This window comes from Vanacampus margaritifer, chromosome 20, assembly GCF_051991255.1.
Source record: "Vanacampus margaritifer isolate UIUO_Vmar chromosome 20, RoL_Vmar_1.0, whole genome shotgun sequence".
Classification (NCBI taxonomy): domain Eukaryota; kingdom Metazoa; phylum Chordata; class Actinopteri; order Syngnathiformes; family Syngnathidae; genus Vanacampus; species Vanacampus margaritifer.
In genome coordinates, this window is record NC_135451.1 from 11,300,279 (window position 1) to 11,324,483 (window position 24,205).

Sequence of the window (24,205 nt, forward strand, 5' to 3'; positions counted from 1 at the left end):
GTGACACCTTCAGAATTTCAGATAAGGACGAGCAGCTGTCTGGGGTCGTGCGGTAATGGGAACATCACCCAATTTATTTATTTATTTTTTTAAACCTGTTGACACAATTCACACTGTATGTAGTGGTTACTCTTGATTTTCCCAATACGAGACCATGATTGATATTCTCAGTAGGAATCAGGAAAATAAAATGGGATGCTTCGACATGACAAGTCAGTCTTTATCATTTTTGTTTGGAACTTAAAAAAAGAAAACTAAAAAGGTACATTTCTTTTTATAAAATGAACTCTGTAAGTAGACTTGAGAATGCGCAAACGTACTTAATCTCTTAATTAAAGCCAAGGCGGTAAAATTGGTAACATTTTGTGATCTCCACACTGGCACGCCCCTTTACACAAACACCATGACATTTATAGAGATATTAAAAGCAAATCTTCCAGATTGCTGTATAAAAAGGTAATTTACAATATTAAACTGACTTGTATCTATATGCAAATGACTCCCCTTCCTGCAACCTGCGTGAATAATTTATGTAAGAGCTTTATTTGGGAAAATGAGGTGTCTAAAATAATGCTATAAAAGAGACTATTAAGATCCTCACCAGTATTCGTTCTTCTCCCATTTCATCTTTTTCTCTCCCCAGATTTTATTTCATTCAATTACACCGATAGCTTAGCCTCCAGGTAGAGAAGTGAGACGAGCCAGCATTCAACGTGTTATTGCCTTCCGTTGTGAATATCCCCCCCCCCCCCCCCATGGGTGTCTCTCATATTTGTTCTTTCCTTTTGCTATCAATTATCGCGGGGCTGAGGTGCAGCAGGCGTCCTCCAGGCTCTGTCAATAGGCATGAATGTCGTTTTTTTTCACCTTCGCCCCTGTGTCTTATCATGTCTTGCTTGCTTCTTATCGGATGTATTGTGTTAAATATTACATCGCATCTCATATTACAGCTTATCCTTGAACGCTGCTGTGTTTTTGACTATTTTAGCGTCAGAGGTGGCAAATCCAGGTCCAGAAAGTAAAAAAACACTGCCACAGTTTGGCTTTAGCTTCAGGTGCTAGTTAGCTAGCTCCCTAGCTAGCTCCCATGGTGCTCGTTTACCTGCTAGGGAGCTAGTAGCTAGCTAGCTAGCTAGCACCAGGGGCTAAAGCTAAACTGTGGCAGGGTTTTTACTTTCTGGACCTGAATTTGCCACCTCTGTTTAGCATATGTTTAGATGAGACTCACTTATTATTGTACAAGAGTATGCTTGCTGCCAATTTAGTGACATAAGCACTTAAAGCGCTAATAGTGGCAAAATTGACTACAAATCTTCACTCTATAAATCGACCACTAGATTCCTTGGTTCAATTAAACGTGGCGTTTATTTACAGAGCCCTCTTTATCATGCTGTTAAAATGTTGACATCATGAGATCAAGATGACATTTAAGAAAAAAAAAAAATATACTTCTCACACTGCAGAGAATAGGACGGCGCAAGGACGACGCAGCCTACCACAAGTGTTTCTATGTTAGGCACTGGTTGCTGAGTTACCAAATAGGTAGTAGCCTGTTGTCTTTTCCCGATGGTCCTTAAATTGAAGTAGAAAAAGTAAAAGTTCAGAGGGGATCATTGGATTTACTTGTAATAAGATGGTGGAGGATACAAGTGAATGTATGTGTAGGCTACATATGCTAAGCTAACATTGCTATAGTTTAGGGATGTCAAAAATCTTGATGCCCTTTTTCTTTCTTTTTTTCCCCCAGCCTTTCTAAGAATTTGTCATTAAAAAACAAAACCGAATTGGGGAGAAAAAAAAAATCGTATATTATTAACATTCAGAAAAGCTCCATGCAGTTCATTTATTTGAATCGTGGGGACCTCATGAACATGAATCGTATGTTTCAAACCCCATTATTGCCCTGAGACTGGCTATGATCTTGAGTGAGTCACACTCCGAATAATGAGGCAGCATCAGACTCTTGGAGGTTAGCAGAGGTGCCATCTCGACGCCAGTGGCTAATTGACGATTATGTAGAGTACACGGTCTGGGCAAAATGTTTCATTTTAATGGGGTGATTATTGGCAGGAAGGATCTGCGGCGGAGAGGCCCGACAGTGGCCTCCGAGGGACAGTACACTACAGGGGTTTAGATCAGTCAGTGAGGTGAGTTCACCAAGGTAATCTAATCTGCCGCTTCTCCTGCTAGGAACTATCAGGAAAATAAAACAAGATTAATTTCCTGTTTCTTTCAGTCAGGATATGTACCTTGATGTAGAGGGGTGCCACTGAGGGCGACAGAAAGGAAAAAAAAAAAGCCGCTGTACAGACATTGCTGATATTATCACATTTTAATATTTTTCTTCATCAAACTGCACTGCCATTTGGGGGTGGCGTCCATTTTTAGAAGACAACAAAAGAGATTTGCATAGCACTAGCAGGTCTGTAAAATCTCGGTTGTACAGCTGCACATATGGTCACAGTTATTAATTACAGTTAGGGTCCAAAAATTGGACAAAGACATACTTTTATCATTTTGCTGTATTATATAATAAAACATTGCAATGGATTTGAATGCAAAAATAATCAGCCTGGTTTAAAAACCTCACAATTTCATTGGTAATTTCATTTTGTGTTGCCTCAAATTTTGCACCCAGGGACGATCGCTCCTTGAAACAAACTGTCCACTGGTATGTGATTCTTGTCATTTAAATTATATATGAGCAGTGCTGGAGTGCAACAGCAAGCTATTTGCACCTGAAATATTCCACAAGCATGATTCCACATCAGAATTTTTGAACTCCTCATAATCAATCTAGATGGATAAAAAAATGGGAATTTGGTTCATTAAGGTATAGCCATAGTCAAAGCTGTTTACCCTTTCAACCACCAAATCCTGAATCAGTTCAAATTCTAATTACCTTGAATTACATTATAGTCCCAAAGTTGAAAAATCCAGTTTGATCATAACGGCAAACGAAATGCATTTCTTATAGGGCTTTATCTACACCATTTGTTGTCCAAAGTCCTTTACCAAGCCTCATATTCACTTATTTGAAAACATGTAGGCTAACGCAGATACGTCAACCTACGTAAAGGTTTTTAAGGGTTTTTACTTAAACCTCCAGGATCCCTCACCGTACACTGGCTAACCACAGAACCCAGGGTTGTTGTTTTTTTTTAGCTGTTGCTAATGTTTAAAATCCATCTGTATCATCCATCCATGTCGTGTCTGCAGTACTAGCTAGTGAAGAGGGTCTTCTGCCCAGATTTAGTCATGACTGTTTTAATTTCCTTATTTCCTCAGTAGAACTTTTATCTGTGGATGTGAGTGTTGTCCAGCTGCCGGCATGTCTGGGGGGCCTCCTCTATTTTCACAGCAATAGACCATTTGTCTGTGGTTGAAGTCAATGTGTTAGTATGATGTCTTTAAAGTATCTCATGTCCGGTGAACTCCGGGCGGGCTGTTTCCTGGGGGCTTTGTGGTACCGCCCTTCAAAATAGTATAAGAATGTTGTAAGTCCACTGTAATCTTCGCACTTGTGAGAGGCTGCAGCCATTGTCTGGAACTCACTTGTGCCCGGAATATTCTGTAGAAATAAAAGCTTCGAAGCAACTGTTCATCGATCTCCAGCCTGCATTCGGATAACCAACATTCTCACTACCCGAAAAACAAACACACGGAGGAAAAGATCGTTTTCTCCAACACTAGCTAGCGCTAAACTAACCTAGTGGAGGTCCAGTATCCAAGTTTGCAAACTCTCAACAATATTGATACACTGCCTGATGGGCTTTTATTGAGTGATTGCTTAACAGTTTAATCTAATGCTCATTAGCCGGCTAAACATTCCCATCCGCCAATATGCTATGATTTATTCTCACTCGCATCCGAAAATTCTGATTCGGCATTTGCTTTTAAGGGCCAATTCGCACCACTGATTCGTTGCCAGTCCTTGATAGAGGAGTAGTGGAGTAAATTAATTCTGCTTAATTTGCATTCAAAACTAAAAAGTATTCATGTTTTTAAATTTTTTTACTGCATATTTCAGAGATAATTATCTTCTGTATAAGACTTTTTTTTTTTTTTAAATGAATAATCAAAGGCGACTATTGTAATAAATGAAGGTCTGCGTGAAGGCACGGATGAGAATGAGGCATTGCTGTCAGGCAATTAAGGTGACGAAGATGCCATGTGAATGCGGAGCGTTTATGTTTGACGAGACTGTAATTGCACTCAGATAATAAACTCACGCATGGGAAACACTCGGTCAGTCAGTAAATAAAACCGACCTGCCAAAACATTTCATTTTGACCTGGATAAACATTACACACATTGAATACATCCCCAGTCGGGTCCGCAGTACATTGCATCACTTAATGAAAAAAAAAAAATACTGCATGATACAAATATACAATTATCAATAGCAACCGTTAAATTACGGGTCTGTAAATATTTTGACGTACGTCTTGTTCCTCGTCTGAGCTGTCAACTAGAAGTCCTTCTGTTTCCATGCTCGTATGGCGTTGGTTTAACAAGGTCTCCTCGGAAATAATTTCCAATACAAAATGTTCGCCTAATTGGCACTAGTTAATAAGTTTATTTTAGGCACATGCTTGGGTGCTTCCGTTATAGCTCAGAGGGGTCTAATATTCTCCACGGGCTTTTGTGAGGAATTAAACGAAGGATACAGTGTACTAATTAAGCAGCAAAGGGAATATTAGAGCCAGAGATTAGTGGAAGAAAAGTCTGTTGTCTGAAAGGTTACGCGGCATGCCTGACGAGCTTTGATTTTCAATTTCCGGTTGTCCAGGATTTGGCCCCTTGCGATGATAAAACATTTATTGAGTATACGGTGGATATTTTAAGCAACATCTGAATTATTATTATTAAAGTAAAGAGTGATATAATAAAGCGCAAAACAAGAAATGTATATGTGAGTCATCAAGATGTACAAAAATGGTACGGTTTACCTCAGATAAAACATACATTATAAAACTTCATCCAATGTCGGAATGACCACAGAATTTTCCAAAGCTAGTTTTGCTGAATTCCTTTTTCTTTTTTTTCAAGCCCATTTAACGACAGACGGACCTCAGTAATGTATTGTGAAAAATAAAATAACTCATACCAGAGAAGAAATAGTTGCAATTAGACAAAATAAGATGTGTACTTTTACCACCTCTGCTATTCCCTAACGAAGAGGCATGTCCTTCCTAAACCACAGGCTGTCTGAAAATCAAATTAAAATTGTAACAAGAGGATGAGCCTTTTGTTTTACTATAAGGGAAAAGCCACTTTAGCAGTAGTAAAAAAAAAAATATATATATCTCAAGACCTGAGGTTTTCTCTGTTCTTTGAAATAAAATAAAAAGTACATGTTCTGCTTGAGGATTTGACATAACGTCGACTCTTGAATCCCTAAAATGTCATTTATTTTCCATGTTAAAAGCGACCCCTTGAATGAAGAGTACAGCGACATGATTCTTTACTCGGTGAGGGAAAACTCATTAAAGAGTCGGCTACATAAGATCGTGACACGCGAGGGCTTTAGAATGGTGAAGTTCTGAATGTTCCAGCTAAGATTAGAATTATTGAGTCACAGAGGTTCCGGAAAACAGTCTTTGAATATGTATCAGTGGGTTTTGAATCAAAAGACTTTGAAAAGAAGAAATGGCTGTATTTTAAAGCAACACAACTGTTGCCACACAGTCTGATTCATTTAATCTGGCCCTCCTGCTGGGAGCATGTTCCCGAGAGAGACCGTCTGGGTTTGTTGGCTAATTGGGGTGACTTAAACAGAAATATGTGAGTGTGTGTGTGTGTGTGTGTGTGTGTGTGCGTGTGTGTGTGTGTGTGTGTGTGTGTGGCGGGGGGGTCTGGCTCACTCCCTCTGCTGTGTTGGAAGAAAACCAAACATTTACATGCTCATTATCGTCTGCCGTCATTCTAAATATAATATGTGGCCACCACAAGCTTTGGGAACTGTTGCTCATGCGCAAATCATGTCTATATGTCATATATATATATATATATATATATATATATATATATATATATTAGGGAGGTCAGGTGAATATTTTTTTTTATCGTAATTAATCGCATGACTTTGATAGTTAACTCATGATTCAATTTTATATCTGTTCTAAATGTACAATAAAATGTACAATTTTTTTTTCTAAGTTTCGCATTCTTTTTAGCATAAAGGTGGAAGTAATAGAATTATGGCTGCATCTTTTAGTCATTGATACAGTAATTTCATAATAATTCATAAAATAGTTTGAAGTTAAAATTAAAAAGCTGTACTGTACTGTAAAAAGCGAGTGTGATGTTGATTTGTCATATATATATATATATATATATATATATATATATATATATTAGGGAGGTCAGGTGAATATTTTTTTTTATCGTAATTAATCGCATGACTTTGATAGTTAACTCATGATTCAATTTTATATCTGTTCTAAATGTACAATAAAATGTACAATTTTTTTTTCTAAGTTTCGCATTCTTGTTAGCATAAAGGTGGAAGTAATAGAATTATGGCTGCATCTTTTAGTCATTGATACAGTAATTTCATAATAATTCATAAAATAGTTTGAAGTTAAAATTAAAAAGCTGTACTGTACTGTAAAAAGCGAGTGTGATGTTGATTTGTCATATATATATATATATATATATATATATATATATATATATATATATATATATATATATATATATATTAGGGAGGTCAGGTGAATTTTTTTTTTTATCGTAATTAATCGCATGACTTTGATAGTTAACTCATGATTCAATTTTATATCTGTTCTAAATGTACAATAAAATGTACAATTTTTTTTTCTTCTAAGTTTCTCATTCTTGTTACCATAAAGTTGGAAGTAATAGAATTATGGCTGCATCTTTTAGTCATTGATACAGTAATTTCATAATAATTCATAAAATAGTTTGAAGTTAAAATTAAAAAGCTGTACTGTACTGTAAAAAGCGAGTGTGATGTTGATTTGTCATATATATATATATATATATATATATATATATATATATATATATATATATATATATATATATATATATATTAGGGAGGTCAGGTGAATTTTTTTTTTTATCGTAATTAATCGCATGACTTTGATAGTTAACTCATGATTCAATTTTATATCTGTTCTAAATGTACAATAAAATGTACAATTTTTTTTTCTTCTAAGTTTCTCATTCTTGTTACCATAAAGTTGGAAGTAATAGAATTATGGCTGCATCTTTTAGTCATTGATACAGTAATTTCATAATAATTCATAAAATAGTTTGAAGTTAAAATTAAAAAGCTGTACTGTACTGTAAAAAGCAAGTGTGATGTTGATTTGTGTTGAGGTCATTTTTCTGCCACTAGACGGCATAATTGCATTTGTAAGACTTTGGTGACAGCTCAGTGCATTTTTCTTTTCACATTAAGAGCTAACTACTGTGCCGGGTGGCACGCAAGTGATGTTAGGGAGCGGATAGCACACATGGAGGAAGGAAGTGGTGGAAAAGAGGGTACACTCAACAAAACAAGGAATATATATAAACAGAATCATACCCATAAAAGCTGATTGTATTTGATCTGTTATAATTTAATGTAAGTTGGATGTCAAAAGGGAGAGAGAATAATAATAATATTATAAAAAAATAAAAAGCGGCAGATTATAAAAAATTATATATATATTTTTTAAACATGCTCAAGAGTGTAATAATGTGCACATTATTTTACGTTATCTTTAAATTACATCCAGAAGTTTGACAAGCACTGTCAGCCAATAAGCCGAGACCATCAATGTATGGATGATGAAAAAAACGAGCAACAGACTGTCAGAGAAGTAGTTTCTTAAAATATAAGAAAGGTCAGTCCTATTAAAAGCTGGCAGCTACACTCTAATTAGTCAATGATCAAAATAACGTCAAGACCCCCCCCATATTATCTCTCTGTATGAAGAGAAAATGTCAGCGAGGGGATGTTTTAAGATGTTAATGTGACTATGTATTTGATTCATGAAGAAAAAATAGACTCAAATATTTTCTTTTGTTTGAACTTTTTTTTCCCTTATGAAATTTCATGTAAGTTTCCTACTGCATGTTAACTCACAATTAATCACAAATTTTTATATCTGTTCTAAATGTACAATATTTTTTTCCCTATGTTTTCATACTCTTGTTAGCAAAAGTGTAAAAAAAATGTTCAACTAATCGAAATAGTTAAAATGATTTTTTGACGTCTATAGTCGTCAATGGCAATGAATGAGTTAAACAATCACAAACTGTAAGTTATGTCAAATGACATTTTAGTAAAAGCTCTCATGGAAATACTCCGGAAAACGAAATATCCTCTCTTTCTGACGTGAGCTGGTCGATTTAATCTTCTCTTCCCCCCTAGCATATATCGTATACTTTCCATTCTGTGGAGCTGCTTCTGCGGACTTTTGTTATCTGTGTAGCAGAAACATTAAATTTGTAACAGATCAGGCAAAACCAACCCCCCAAGGAGAGACACATCACCGCTCTACCTTTTTGATGCACAGGCATGCACTAGTGCAGGTAAACAGAAAATGCTGTTTTTGTATTCCATACATTGCCCAACAACGTCGAATATATTACACATCTCTTGCAGGATAAAAAAAAAAGAGCATATTAATACAAGAGTAACTAATTCCTTTTACACCAACAATAACACACGCGAAATATTGCCGTAATGTGCTCTTAAAAAGCGTCAGAGATGGTAGAAGGAGGGCTCTGAGCTGAGCAGGGCGAGCGGAGCGAGACGGACGCAGCCTCCAGCAGAGCTTTGGTACTTGTGGAGTTTTCTTCTGCAGGGTGTCCTTCCAGCTCAGGGGTCATTGACTCCACGGCATTGACTGCAATCACCGCACACTCCATTGGCTAGGCTTCACGCCACTAGGCCTGCTTTCTGCTGTGCGCGCACACACACACACACACACACACACACACACAGAGAGAGAAAACCAAACGAGCACAGGAAAGAAGGCGCATGCAGAATACACATGAGTAGGGGAAAGCCGATAAGACGCAGGTGAAATGGAGTACAGTGGAATCGGAGTCTAGCTTTGCATTTAAAGCAGGGATGCCAAGCTATTTATAGTTCATCTTAATTTGATGCCAAGTGGACCAGACCAGTAGAATCATACCACAATTAACATACTGTTTATTCTACGGTCAATTTAAATAACTTGTACGTCGGCTTCCGAACCGCAACAACTAAATTGAGGAATAGCAATGGGCTGATTTTAGATATGATGGTAAGCAAAAATGGTATTAAAATGACAGATATAAAATGACCTTTATGGAAATATTTGGGTAAATATAACCAGCATTTCCGCCATTGAAGACAATTTACTTAATTTTTAAATAAAATGTAGAATATTTAGTACATGTGCACCATGTCTTTTTTTTTTAAAAATAAATAATAAATAAATGAATAAATGTTAGCATTATTTTTATTTTTATTCTTCTTATTTGTCTTCCTCTTTTTTTTAGGACAATGCGTGTCAATCCAAAAGTATTTGTGCATTTCTGCCAATCTTCAACGACGATTTGTTCAGATTTTTCAAATTATTGACATACCTGGGGCTGCTCGATTATGAAGAAAATTTTAATCATGATTATTTTGGTAACAATTGAAATCACGATTAGGACGATCACTTATTTCTTGGTACAAAACAAGAAAATGTTTAAATGTGAAAAATATTAAGACAAATAAAATTCTTTGAAACACTATAATTATGCAAGTTCCTTTTAGATGAAAAAAATACTAGTTATTTTAAAATTTAAAAAAGGTGCAAATGTATTCATTTAAAAAACTCAAAATTTGAATTATAATTTTTTTTTACGATTATGGTAATTTTGTAATTGTGAAGTGTAACAATAATTTAAATTGGATTTTGATTAATTGCACAGCCCTACTTATACCCGAGTTTTTTTTGTCTGTTATCCTGATAAAATTATCCAAAAACAGACGTGGTGGTGCCCCTAAAGGCGCTTGAGGTTAGTGCAGGCATTAAAGTTGATTTTCTACTAATTAAGAGCTACACTAATATTTCGCATCACATAGAGCTTAAAAAAAAAAACACTACAATTTACACATACCAATAAATAAATAAGTCGCCCAGTTCTAAATTTCCCAGGATGAAATTATCTGTTTAACAAATGTGATGTCAAGGCTATGCAATACAAAATAATGAACAACATAAAATTAATTATTGAATGTAATGAATAACAGAATAAAGAACAGTAACATAGTAAATAGTACAATTTCCATTACAACATGTACGAGTAGCAGAGTCAGGAATAAATAACAATATAAACAGTGGAATAGTATTAAATGTAAAAAAAGAAAAAGAAAAAAGGAGCAGGTTATGGAGTAAATAACAGCAGCCACAGTGGAATCCTGCACAGTGGAGCAGATTGCATACTGTGTTACAATGTAGTAATGTTGCTTTGACTGTGTTCAGTGTAGTGATGGCTGGTGGGAAGAAGAAAAGAGAGGATGATCAAAAGCCGGACAATTGTTGTGGTGCTTTTTTTTTCTATGCAAAAAAAAAATGTGGAAACGTGTCTAGGGTGCAAAGATGTTTTTTTTTTTTTTTTTAACAACTAGTTGTCTGGGCAGAACTTTGGCTATACTGTACTGACAAAGAGTCAACATTCTTTTGATTTAAGCTCCCAACTCTCGGTTGTACTGACATCATGAACTTCTTTGACAGAAAAATGAAAAATAAATCACTTGCTGTTTCCAACTCACACTAATTTATTAATAGCAACTTTGGACTGTCTTTCAGAACTATTTCATTTTCTTTTGCCAGCTTGGTTGTTGTTGAACCCTGAATGCATTGAATATGCAGATATAAAAAGTCTACACACCCCTGAAAATCCCAGTCTGCCTGTCCAGTATGACCGTGTCTTTTCCTGGCCCTCACGCCCGGTGTTGTGTCCCGCCGCTTTCCTTCGTGAAAGCTTTGACAGCCTTGGTATTTGGCTCATCCAGTCATGCCTGGTGGCAGCGAGCCCCCCTGCAGCACCAACCCCACTGTGCTGGCCTACCCATCTGCCTGGCGAAATGAAATTAAAGAGGACTTGATGGCACAGTCATCCTCTCCCCACCCAGAGGCTGATTGTATTACCCAAGCATAAACTCAATTTGGTACTTTTCTGAGGCCATCGGAGAGGAATTGATTAGGATTTAAACTAACAGGCTCTGCTACGTATCCTCAGCCAACACTGGTGGCAAGTAGAAATCAGTGAAAATACATAGAATACTTCAAAATGTGACATGTATGAGAAATGCTGTATAGTGGCAAAGAAGTGAGAATTTAGCGCATTCGCACATCAAAATGAGGAAAATATGATAAAAAAAATTTGTCAGAATCAGAATGTTGTAAGGTTAAGGCATTCATTTCGAAAGTCCCCCCCATCCCGAAAAAAACAAAACAATCAACCTAGCAAGTTGTCTGGGAGCATGCAAAGAGAAGGAGTTCAAGTAAAGAGCCTTGTGGTATCCCGTAGTTGACTAGCGCTTAAATCTGGAACGATGGATGGCGATTGATACGAGTTGCAGCCGTCAAGTTGATGTGGTATGACGAGTTGGTATGGAGGACCAAAACTGACCCCCCCCCACCCCCCCAAAAGAAAAAACAATCAACCTAGCAAGTTGTCTGGGAGCATGCAAAGAGAAGGAGTTCAAGTAAAGAGCCTTGTGGTATCCCGTAGTTGACTAGCGCTTAAATTTGGAACGATGGATGGCGATTGATACGAGTTGCAGCCGTCAAGTTGATGTGGTATGACGAGTGGGTATGGAGGACCAAAACAACCCCCCCACCCCCCCAAAAGAAAAAACAATCAACCTAGCAAGTTGTCTGGGAGCATGCAAAGAGAAGGAGTTCAAGTAAAGAGCCTTGTGGTATCCCGTAGTTGACTAGCGCTTAAATCTGGAACGATGGATGGCGATTGATACGAGTTGCAGCCGTCAAGTTGATGTGGTATGACGAGTGGGTATGGAGGACCAAAACTGCCCCCCAAAAAAAATAAACGAAATAAATGAATAAAAGGGAAAATAAAAACAGATATAAAAAATATAATAAAAAATTATAATGTCTGAAGAATGGACCATTCTGAAAGGTTTACGTCACACATGAATTCATATTATATAAATACTCTCTACATACCTTTATCATCATCCTCCACCAGAATGGCTTCCTTCCTTTTGGATTTTTAGTCAGGCTGTGGCCATCAAACAAGCCCTTCACATTTTCTGACAAAGATAACTTTGCTATTTCACATTTCATTTTGTACCCCTATGTGAAGGGCGTCCAACGCCGACACGTGAATACACTGACAAAAAAAAAATTCTTTGGAATCCTCTTACCTTGTAATTATAGGAGGCCATGTTTTTTGAATTGACGAGCAGCCAAAGAATGTCATCGCTTTTTATATTATGCTAATCTATCGTCATGATTACTTAGGCTTGGCTTCAAAAGAATTGCTTTGCTGTGTGCAGGGTGTGTGTGTGTGTAAAGGAAAAGGGTTGTGATGTTTCTAAAGCGTGAATGAAATTCCTTGAATATACTTCAAAGCTCTCGCGCTATTTGAACGTCGCAAGTTTTGTGTCAAGATCAAACTTAATGGATTTTTTTTTTTTTACAGAATATCTGACGTAAAGAGCAAAGAAGTCAAAAGACATCTGATCATTAGGAGGATAATTAGACAGCCATCATCGCTATATTTTCCATGTGTACATTTAATATTTTAGTGATGGGCCGTTTGGGACTTTTTGCAATGGTCATTGCAAAAAGGTAAGCAGAGCTGCTTCAGGCTGTTCCATAATGAACCTTAATTTGATCTAAGCAGGGGTGGATTATCTTTTGTGTGTGCTAAGGTCTCCGTAATGGTCCTTGTAGCATCCTATAATGCAATAAGTTTCTATTACTTTATTATTATTATTATTACATTTTTAGGTGTTATTAAATTTTTAAAATTTAATAACACCTGAACATTTTATAATTTTGCTAATCATGTAATAAGAAATCCTTATTGATATTGGAATAACATTTGTTTACCAATGATGTAATAAGCTATTTATTACATTGTAATAAGGCTTTCTTTTTCTTACATTATTGATGATTATATTTTCAGGTGGGTCTTTTTTTTCCTTCTCAAAACTGATCATGTATAGTCAAAATTAATATTGATATTGGAATAACATTTGCTTACCAATAATGTAATAAGGTATTTATTACATTGTAATAAGGCTTTTTTTTTTACATTGTTGATGGTTACATTTTCAGGTGGGTCTCTTTTTTTCCTCTCAAAACTGATCATGTAAAACTTGACAGATAATGTCATATATTTGTTCATTTTCAGTCTAAAGTTCTACATTTAATGTTTTGAGAATCTAAGACTGTTACATATATTCACAGTAAAAATTGGAGTGTTCAAATTTCCACCAGAAGGATTCATAACGCTTAATGATCTGCCTTTAGACCAACATATTTCATCCCGGAGCCCAACTTTTGGATCAGTACGCCCGCCTGCATTAATGCGAAGACTTGCACTGCAATTCCGAGGCCCCTTATTGTTAAGCCCCGTCCTCATGTGCACTGCAATATTTGATCACTCTCCATCACCATCTTAACCCTGTGTGGAGAGACGAGTTGTATTAATTTAAATGGAGAGCGCACTAGATTTCTACTTCCCGCTCTTCTGTGTGCCAGAGTCATTAACTCAAGTGTGTGGTGAGAAATTTCAAAGAACGACAGATAGAGATCATGTAATTTAAAGGTTTTGTTCTTATCTCGGTTAAATGTGGCCAATCTGTCGGTCTTGTGGGGGATGTCCGCGTATGTGCGACTCTTTTACACATAGCCTACAAATGTATACATAGTATGGTGTTGCCTGTTGCCGCACATGCCGGTTTCACCTCATTTGGGAGATGCGGGAATCCAAAGCTACACCACCCACTCCCGGCGCTTATGGAGCCGCTGATGAGCATTTGTCTGGCCCAGGGTTCATTGCTGTAGCACCATGCTTGATGCCATGTTGATATTTAATGATGAGCTGCCAAACAGCAACGGAGCTAACGCGAGTGCTGCACAACCCTGCCAGAAACAATTGGCCATGTTAAATGTCATTCTAATTAGCCATTCCTCTTTTTCACTCAATGGAGCGGTAAATATTTGCACATTCCTTTGCACTCGTCATCTTTATCCCACCTTTTGCACCCTTTGTTCGTTAAATCGTGACATATCGTACTTGCATACTATTTAAATTCCAAGATTTCGCTCAAGTAAATATCTGTTACAAGCGTTGAAGAAAAAAGTAGATGCACAAGTAGAAAAGTAAAAAATATTCTGCGATTAATTAGTTAAAAGCTTGAGGCTAACAATTAGCCATCTAAACAAAACATGCTAACTAGCCACATGAGTAAAGTTATAAAGGAAATATATATTTGTTAGAGCTGTCAAACAATTACATTTAATCCGATTAATCACATTTTAAATTTTAGAATTTAAGGCTTTTTGAATCAACATTTTTTGCCTGCCAAATTTGAAGAGCACTTGTGTTAATTCTTTCGACATTTAATGTTATGAGGACGTCTTGAACATTTTTTTTTTATCCATTGCACACACTCATCCTCTTTTTCTAGTCAGATAATTATTTCCATAATTTAAAATGGGGAAAAAAATGACCCCAATATATATATATATATTTATTTATTTATTAAATGCTTTACTTAAATGCATTAGTTATGTATATTGCTTAAACACGATCTGTGCTACCTTTAACGTAGCCATACACTGTCAGCTAAAGGATAATCTGCGGTCAAAAGTAATAGAGTGATTAATTTGCGTTAATACATGATTAATGTGATATTTTTGGGTGATTAATTAATTAGTTAGCGCTTTGACTTTGACAGCATTCATATTTGTTAAAAAAAAGATTGTACAAATATTATATATATTATATTATATAATAATATTTTATTTTATAATAATATTTTTTAATGTCATACTAAATGATGATGTCCAAATATGACTATTACATGCAAGTTGCTAACTTTTTAAAAAAAAAAAATTTTATTTGTGAGACAGTACAAATTCTAACAGCTGCTTATATAACATTGTAGATGTATTCTTCTCTTAAAATACCTCAAAATACAGCCATTAATAGCTAAAATCGTGGAAGCAAAAGTGAGCACACCCCTAAATGAAACTGCCAATTATGGTGGCTGCTGATATTGCGGCTAACCCCACGAGAACCATAAATACCGACATATTCTATGACATACAGAGGGCATGATCCCCTTCCGGAAATTGGGCCGCAGATATTTGTGACCCCAGACACACTTCCAACATGACCAACCACTACCTTGCTAAAGAGGCGGAGGGTAAAAATCATGTCTACACGAAAGCACAAAAAGTGCGCATCACTGAACTGCGAAAAGTCGCCGAGTTCAACCCGTAGAAACCTGAAATGGCAACGTAAAAGACTTGCGGACAACATTCGAGTAACAGGTACCCGCTGTGCTGGTTGCAAAGTAAATCGCTTTGGCCCCTTGGCTGTTGCCATTTTGTCCTCACAGTGTGACGCGGAACGTAGCCTGAGAAAGAAAGAAACGGGTCACGCTTGACCTTTTGCTGTTTATCAGTAAATCAGAACTACTCTTCATATCTAATGATGCAGAAACAGCCAAACTTGACATTTAATCCAACAATAGGCCTGCTGCATTATGGCGACAAAGTATAGATAGACCCGACAGTGATCGCAATATCCACAGGTTGTTAATTTCTACAGTAACATGGTCAGTCACAACAAAGCATCTAAATGTGCTTGTGATAAAGAATTGTTGGCCTTCTGAAAAATGTGATCATTCAAGCTCTTTTTGCATGAATTACTGCATCCAATGTCGTACGGTATGGAGACGATCACCCTGTGGCACTTACTGCGGTGTTCAGCAACCTTTCGCTGTTCTGCGTTATTGGTTCCGATCGCTGTCATTTATGCTCCATGTGGCTCAGTCCTGGCGAGTTTGCTGGACTATCATTTAACCAACGTTTGGCAGTTTTGGTAGTGTGCACAGGTGACTGGTTACTGGCGTTAACTCATTCACTCGCAAGCCATTTTCACTGAAGCAACCCCCTTCACTCCCAGCTGTTGTACTGGATTTTGACAGATTTTGCAAGGCCCACAGAATATTGTGTTCTGTTGCTATAAACAGGGATGTGATTTGACCAAAGTGAAATTATCTGAAAATTTAGCCCGGGGTCTGGGGGCCGCTGGCACCCAGCTAGGTCCAGGGCAGTGCCCTGGTGGGGGGACAAGAGCTCATGGGTTTTCCGTGTTTTTAAGTAATTTCAATGCACTCACATGACAAAGAAATAGACAAAACAACAGCATAAATTTTCAATGTACTTTTCAATGACTGCCTGCTTTTAAAAACTATCACTGAGAATATCATCATATCTAACTAATGTGATTACTAAGTTAACACATAAATAATGTTGAAGAGTTCAAATTTCATGAACAAATAATTGTATCATGACCAAATGAAAAGTAACTCATATTAGAGCATACCACAAATGTCTTTGTTATAGCAGAAGATGTTATCTGTCGGAGTCATGTGCATACACAATGAAATACAAAAAAAAAAAAATCGGATTTTTTTTTTTGGGGGGAGATAAAAAAAAGCGGAATTCCGCGAATTAGCGGAAAAATCACATCCCTGTATAAAGACATGGAAAGATTTTTAAAAAATATATATTTGTATCTGTTTTCATTTTTATTTCTTTACATCTTTATTCACAAATCTGTTGAAAACACTGGGGAAAAGAACTTGTTGGCAACATGGCCCTGGTTGATCTCTTATACTATGCTGCCACCTGCTTGCCATTTTTGTAAAAACTACCATTGCCTTAAGTGACTTCTTTATGTCAGAAGCTGTATCAAAGCTTTCTGTATGCCCTAGCATACCCCCCCCCCCCCCCACCAACCCCCATAAAAGTACATATGAATATGATTTTAGGACCATGGCAATATCTAAAATATAAAAATTTTACACGTTTTGGGGAGCGAATGAGCTAAGTAACTTAAAGAATCCGATCTATTGGCCAAGTATGTAAAAGGAATTTGTCTTCGCAGTCACAAAAGTATGAAAAAAATGTCCAACAGAGCGGGAAGTCTGGCGGTTCGCTAATTAGCGCTCCGAGTTTGGGAGGAAAAAGAAAGGGAAAAAAAGGTTAACGTTCCGATTTCTGAAACATCCGGTATAACCTGTTTGTATGCTTGAGAAGCCGATTTCCTTCTCAATCCAAAAGTATGGTTCTTTGCTGCGTCGTCATTCGTTTACCTCAGCTTGAGTATTTCCGGTGGCTTGAGCGTCAGAAGCACAGACTTATTTATATACACGAATATATGTATTGATGCATATTCAAAACAAAAAAACAAAAATTCAGAAAATTGCCAATATTTAGGTTTAAAAGGGTTATTGCCAGCATGTAAACGTAATGGATGGGTTTCTGTTCATTAAATGTATTTAATATGAACTTCTGGAATTGAACTGAAATAAACTTTTAGTTGTCTACTGTTGACACTGCTGGTATGATTGTCAGATTCATGTGGGAGTAGGACTAGCTGATTAAACAAGCTTAATGAGACTTCATATGCCTGTTGCTATTCAGGTTTGTCCCGATGTGGAGACAAATTAACAAGAAATGAAGATTCCTTTTTTTTTTTGGCATACCGTTAATGCAAGAAGATAAGAAACATCGACACTCTTTTAACCTTTATTAAAAATGCCTTTTGTGACTGCGAATAACAGAATCTAATGTCAGCGTAGCTTTTGTAATGACTTGAATTCTCATTACATATCAAGAGCTGTAAATAGAGTTAGGGCAATCATTTCTCAAATTTGTTATTAGAAAAGACCAATTTATTATGACGCAGTGGATCATCAAACGGGTGACCCTATTCCAGCTGACTGTGGGAGTTAGGGTTAACTAACCCTAACCTCACAAATAAATGTTAACTGGCACACACAAAACAGATTAGTAGGAAAACTCAATCTGTTATAATTTGCATTCCTCACCAGCACTCGTCTCTATTTGTAAATGAAGATTTGCCGACATGTGGCTGCAGAGTGTCAGCATGCTTGCCTGCGTGTGTGAACCCAGACTTTCCTGACAGTAGCATATAATGCCTGATGAATGCCCGTCTTTATTACAAACCATTAATAAGGCGGCTTGCCTCTCACCATCCCATCCTCTTAAAGACAATGTGTGTCAACATGAACAATTACCAGGCTGATAAAATGCATGTGGCCCCGTCTTACTCATTGTCAGGGCCGTGATAGATTACAGGGGACATTTATTTAACTGCACCGGGGCTCGCATGAATCATTACCAATCTGCTGGCCTGTGATCAAAACAGACAGACTGCAACTGGATGAGGAATGATCCCTTTTAGTGCATTTCGCTCATTTGTTTTAATAACCGACGGGTTAGTAGGTCGCGGGTTCAGATCTCCGCTCGGGCCCTCCTGGGTGGATTTTTGCATGTTCTCCCTTGGATTTTCTTGTCTCACACATGGAGGTTGCAGCTTTCACACTCTTCAATCGCTTCGAGCCCGTCCCACACACACAGACACACACAGCTCCTAGTTTTCAACCAAACCCCCGCCGGCCTCTCATCTAGTCACCCACACAGTGCCTTCGCGGCCCTGCGGAATTTAGAGACACAAAACAAGATGCAGTGCATGTAAACTGGGACTTCACAAAACTAACTGTGAGTAACTTGGTTAATTCATGCATGTGGAAGTGTTAACTAGCACTGGAGCAACAAGATACCCATCACACTGTAATTTGAACTGATGAAAAATATTATTATTATTATAATGTTAGTCTTGTGCTCCCTTAGAACAGGAGATTAAATGGAGATGTTTGACACCACTTGTTTTTTGTTTGTTTTTTCAAACTGAGTTCAGTTGAGTTATTGTGTTGTGATGTTGTTTTATTGTGTTTATGCAGTTATTATGCCTATGGAGGTCGGGGGGTCATTGTGTTATGGAGGTCGTATGCATATACAGTTACTATGTTCCTTATAATGAGTAAATTATGATTATGGAGGTCAGGGGTCATTGTTATAGAGATGTATTATGCTCATGCAGTTACTATGTCCCATTTGATGAGTTATTGCAACTTTGCAGGTCAGGGGATCATTGTGTTATGGCGGTCTTATGCATATACAGTTACTATGTCCCGTATAATGAGTAAATTATGATTATGGAGGTCAGGGGTCATTGTTATAGCGATGTATTATGCTCATGCAGTTACTATGTCCCATTTGATGAGTTATTACAACTTTGCAGGTCAGGGGATCATTGTGTTATGGATGTATTACGCGTATGCAGCTACTCTGTACCTTATGATGAGTTATTATGCTTACACAGGTCAGGGGGTCATTGTGTTTTGGATGTATTATGCTTATGCAATTACTATGCCCCATATGATGGGTTATTATGTTTATGCAGGTCAAGGGGTCATTGTGTTTTAGATGTATTATAATTATGCAGTTACTATGTCACGTATGATGGGTTATTATGCTAATGCAGGTCAGGGGGTCATTGTGTTATTGATGTATTATGCTTATGCAGTTACTTTGTCCCATATGATTGGTTATTATGTTTATGCAGGTCAAGGAGTCACTGTGTTATGGATGTATTATGCATATGCAGTTACTGTGTCCCACATGATGGGTTATTATGCTTCTGTAGGTTAGGGGGTCATCGTTTTAGGGAAGTGTTATTGCTTATGCAGTTACTCTGACCCTTAAGAATTTAATGTTTGTCTTATCCAAAGTGACTCAGCGCCCTAGCACCCCCTAGTGACCAGCCTGACATATTAAAACTTATGTCGTGCTATGACAGGTCTTATGATCTCAAAACTCGATTATTCTCACCCTATCTTATCCTTTTATCAACATCTGAATCAACTGGACTCCTCCGATGTCACCCCGTGTCCATTTTTAATCCTGTGCTTAGCTGGATTCATTTATGGTACTTGAAATGTCTGACGGTATTTTGAGTTGCAAGAAGCGTGGCGGCTGCTTCAGCGTTGGAATTGCTTTGTCGGACATCACGTTTCTTTGCACATTTGTTCCCCTGCTGTGCCAACTAAATTGCTCCTGGCCAAGTGAATTAATGCAGCATATTGTTACTTCTTTTACTCTTTTTTTTCCCCCTCTCTCCCCTCAGAATCTAACATTTTCATCAATTTGTTTGTTTCATTTTATTTTCCATATATAAAAAAGTATTTCCTCTTATAGACATAAACTACTACAGTCATTTTACGGAACATTTCGATGGGAGGAGGAAAACAGCACGGCTGGAGAAAACAACAGAGGCAGGGACTGAGAAGCATAATAATTGTGTGATTTATCCTCACGGAACCACCTCAATCACAGCGTAATTAAACATGAAAAGCTAAATTTATCATGGTGGGCTCAGCCTCCTCATTAATTTAAAGCTGAGACATTAAGAGAGGAGGTCCTTTCTAATCCACCCACAGATTTTCTTGTTTTTTTTTTACCTTCTCCCCCTTCCCTTGCCATCCCTCCATCCCCTCCCATTACAGAGCATTAAAATGTATATTACCCACAGAGCTCCATCATCATAAACCACAGAGCCCATAAGGGGGTGGAGTGATGAAACTGTGGAAAGAAATCCTCAGAGAGAGAAGACCATGGGAGAGAGTCCAGAGAGTAATTAAGGCTAAGAAAGGTTCTCATTAAGAGAGAGCTGTCATGGCTCAATGTCCTGCAAATTATTTTTCCTAAAAGCTCGAGCCACTGCAAACTTTTGACAACGAATGGTATCAATGTTTTGATAACTTCCCAAACTAGAGTAAAGATCGCCTCCACATAATAGTTAGGCAACTATAAGTAACATTTGCGTATGTCAAGGCGGGGCCGAGTGTTCTCTTATTTGTAAATCAAAATATGGTCACAATGAACAACATTTTGGGATTTATCAACTATTGTTCAAACATGCAGTTACTATGTCACATATGATGGGTTATTTTGCTCATGCAGGTCAGGGGGTCATTATGTTATGGATGTATTTATCAACTATTGTTCAAACATGTTTTAAACTGACCCAATTCATTGATTTAACAATATAAAAATAATTGCAGTCTGAATAATCAAAATGGATAAAAAGCTGCTGAAAAACAGTGTCAATCTACTATTTTATTTATGTTTTACATTTAAGACCGGAGACAAGCAACATTGTTACCAGCTTGATATATTTCCGTTGTATTTGTTTCACTTGCATTCTCAAACTGTAAATCAGGGGGAAGCGCTATCGCAAGGAGAGCTAATCACCCACTTGTTCATCTGCCTTCATGAATAATACAACAAGCCATACAACACTTTGCTCCCTGTCAGACAAAACTGCAATGCTAGCGGTGAAAAAAATAAATAAACAAAGTCTTCAGGCATCCTGGAACATTGAGCTGAGGCTGTAAATCCAGATTTAAGTCTTGCTATGTCAACATAGCAGCATTTAGCAATTTACTTTAGCATATTTAGTACTCTGGTTGCTATCTTGTTCTTTTACTATTAGCTGTGCCTGCTAGCGTATAAAGCTAGTTGCTAGCATAGTTTATTAATTGTTCCCTTTAACAGTACCTGAATACATGTATAACATTAACCGACGGCAGGAAGTCAACTCCTTATCAATCATCATCATCATATAGTTTGCTATATGTAACATTAGCATACCAGCTGTTAGCATGTTACCAACTCAACTCAGCTTTATTTATAAAGCACTTTAAAACAACTATCGCTGCATATAAAGTGCTATACATGGACTAAAACTTTTAAGGTTGCCACTATTAAATCCTACAATTCTTAATTTAAATATATTTGAATAAAGTCAAACGGTTCAGCTGCCCTCTTGTCAAAAGCCGCAGGAGAGAATCAATAACGTGTATCTCCGTAAGCACTATACCCAATCCTCTCACATTAGATCACATGACTTACAACAAGATAGCCGAATAAAAGTGTTAATCTGTATTTCTCCTGTGTCACAACGTTTTGAGAGGGCTTAAAGGGATTGGTTTGACTGAATTTGAGGTTGAAGCGGGTCTTATCCTTCCACTTATTAGCCAGGACCGCAAGTCCTTGGATGTACACTTATTGTCATGACTGTCTGGGGTACCTCGATGGGCTGTTTCATTAGATGGACTTATACTGGACTCCAGAGACTCTCTCGCTGCTTTCCTTGCCTTGTCCGGAGAAACCATTAGCTTCTGGAGCTTAAAATTTAAAGTATTATCTTATATGAGTGGGTGCATGAATATGAACCTCTCCATCAGCTAAGTGTTATGGCTGTAGCCTGTGCGCTAGGAATTATAGATATGTTGCCTCTACCATAGTGGACCAACGGAATACTTGCACCATTTGTGGATGTTTTATTTATTTATTTTTTGTTAAGGTGGCATTTCATGGAAAATTTATATTGGAGGTTCATTGGTGTTTTTTGTAGAATATTTTGGGTTTACCCCCCCAAAAATTATTTTCCCTCCCTTATGCATTTCAATGGTTGTCAATTATTTTTGCTATTCACGCGGCCCAGTTCCTCCATTCTATAGTTTTGAGTTGTAATAACGCCATTCGCAATTAGATGGCAGCTACGGCTTGTACTACTCTGTACTTTGTGACTAGGCCTAGTAATTTTTTGGTGGATTTGAAATCATGTGCAGGACATACATAGTATCTCAATAATATTAAAATTTGTAGTGAGTTGATTTTTGTGAGAGAAAAGAAATGCCCTTGGACTTAATGTTTTGTGCCATCATTTTTATGCGACAGGTGTTTCCACACATATCGCAATATACGGTTATTTAGTTTTTTTGCATCAAACCTTTTCTTTTTCAATATACATGTATTGAGAAAAATGTATTATGAAAAAGGTATCCACATATTTATTCATATTCAAATTTTTTGTCATGTCAAGTGCATGGTCCTTTGTGGCCCCACGGTATCACGTAATTATTATTATTATTTAAAAAAAATAATAATATATATATATATATATATATTAGGGAGGTCAGGTGATATTAGGGAGGGCAGGTGAAATTTTTCGTAATTATATATATATATATATATATATATATATATATATATATCCATCCATCCATCCATTTTCTTGGCCGCTTTTCCTCACTAGGGTCGCGGGGGTGCTGGAGCCTATCCCAGCTGGCTTCGGGCAGTAGGCGGGGTACACCCTGAACTGGTTGCCAGCCAATCGCAGGGCACACAGAGACGAACAACCACACTCACATTCACACCTAGGGACAATTTGGAGTGTTCAATTAACCTGCCATGCATGTTTTTGGAATGTGGGAGGAAACCGGAGTACCCGGTGAAAACCCACGCAAGCACGGGGAGAACATGCAAACTCCACCCAGGAAGGCCGAAGCCCGGACTCGATCTCACGTCCTCTGCACTGGGAGGCGGACGTGCTAACCAGTCAGCCACCGTGCTGCCCATATATATATATATATATATATATATATATAATTTATGTTATTTTTTGTGGCCCCCTCCATTATTTAAGTTACCCTGCTGTAATTTAAAAAGGCCGTGCGCCGGCATGTCTCACTCAGCAGCAAGGTGTCAGTCAGTTGCTTCCTATGTTTTTCCTTTTTTTATTTTTACAACAAGCCTTTAAGCATTTCAGCACAGGAAACTGAAATTTTTCATCCAGAGCGCACGTCTGATACAGCCTGGGCGCCATACGTTGTTATGGCAACTACATTGTGAATGAGAGAGTTGACGGAATGGATTGCACATGCACATATGTCCTCACTTCTCATTCTTTCCTAGAGTGGTTGAAAAGTCATCAAAAGTCATCCAGACTGTAAGAATTTAGCTTTTAAAAATGTAAAAATGTTTGCTTCCTGAATACTGTGAGGTGAGGATCAGCCGCTTGGACACCACAGCTATTCATCATATTACATATTATACATACTTTTCCCATCATCTTAAATATCCCACATGAAAAAAAATTCTGGAGTCTCACAACCTTCCATTATTTTTCCATCAGAAACGATACATTTTGACTGTGAGTCTCACCACTTGTTCTTCACCTCCAACCCTGGCGAAGCAGTAAGTAATGTGATTTTGTC

At 37.4% G+C, this 24,205-nt stretch overlaps 1 long non-coding RNA gene across 2 annotated transcripts in view; it reads right to left on the reverse strand.

Moving 5' to 3' along the window:
* LOC144040559 (uncharacterized) overlaps positions 1–24,205 on the reverse strand; it is an 86,632-nt gene that overhangs the window by 20,366 nt on the left and 42,061 nt on the right. The window contains exon 2 of one of the 2 annotated variants that reach the window (XR_013289761.1): positions 13,943–14,120. The exons of the other annotated variant lie outside the window; for it this stretch is intronic. This is a non-coding gene — a long non-coding RNA (uncharacterized LOC144040559). The remainder of the gene's footprint in view (positions 1–13,942; positions 14,121–24,205) is intronic. 2 annotated transcript variants of the gene reach the window in all.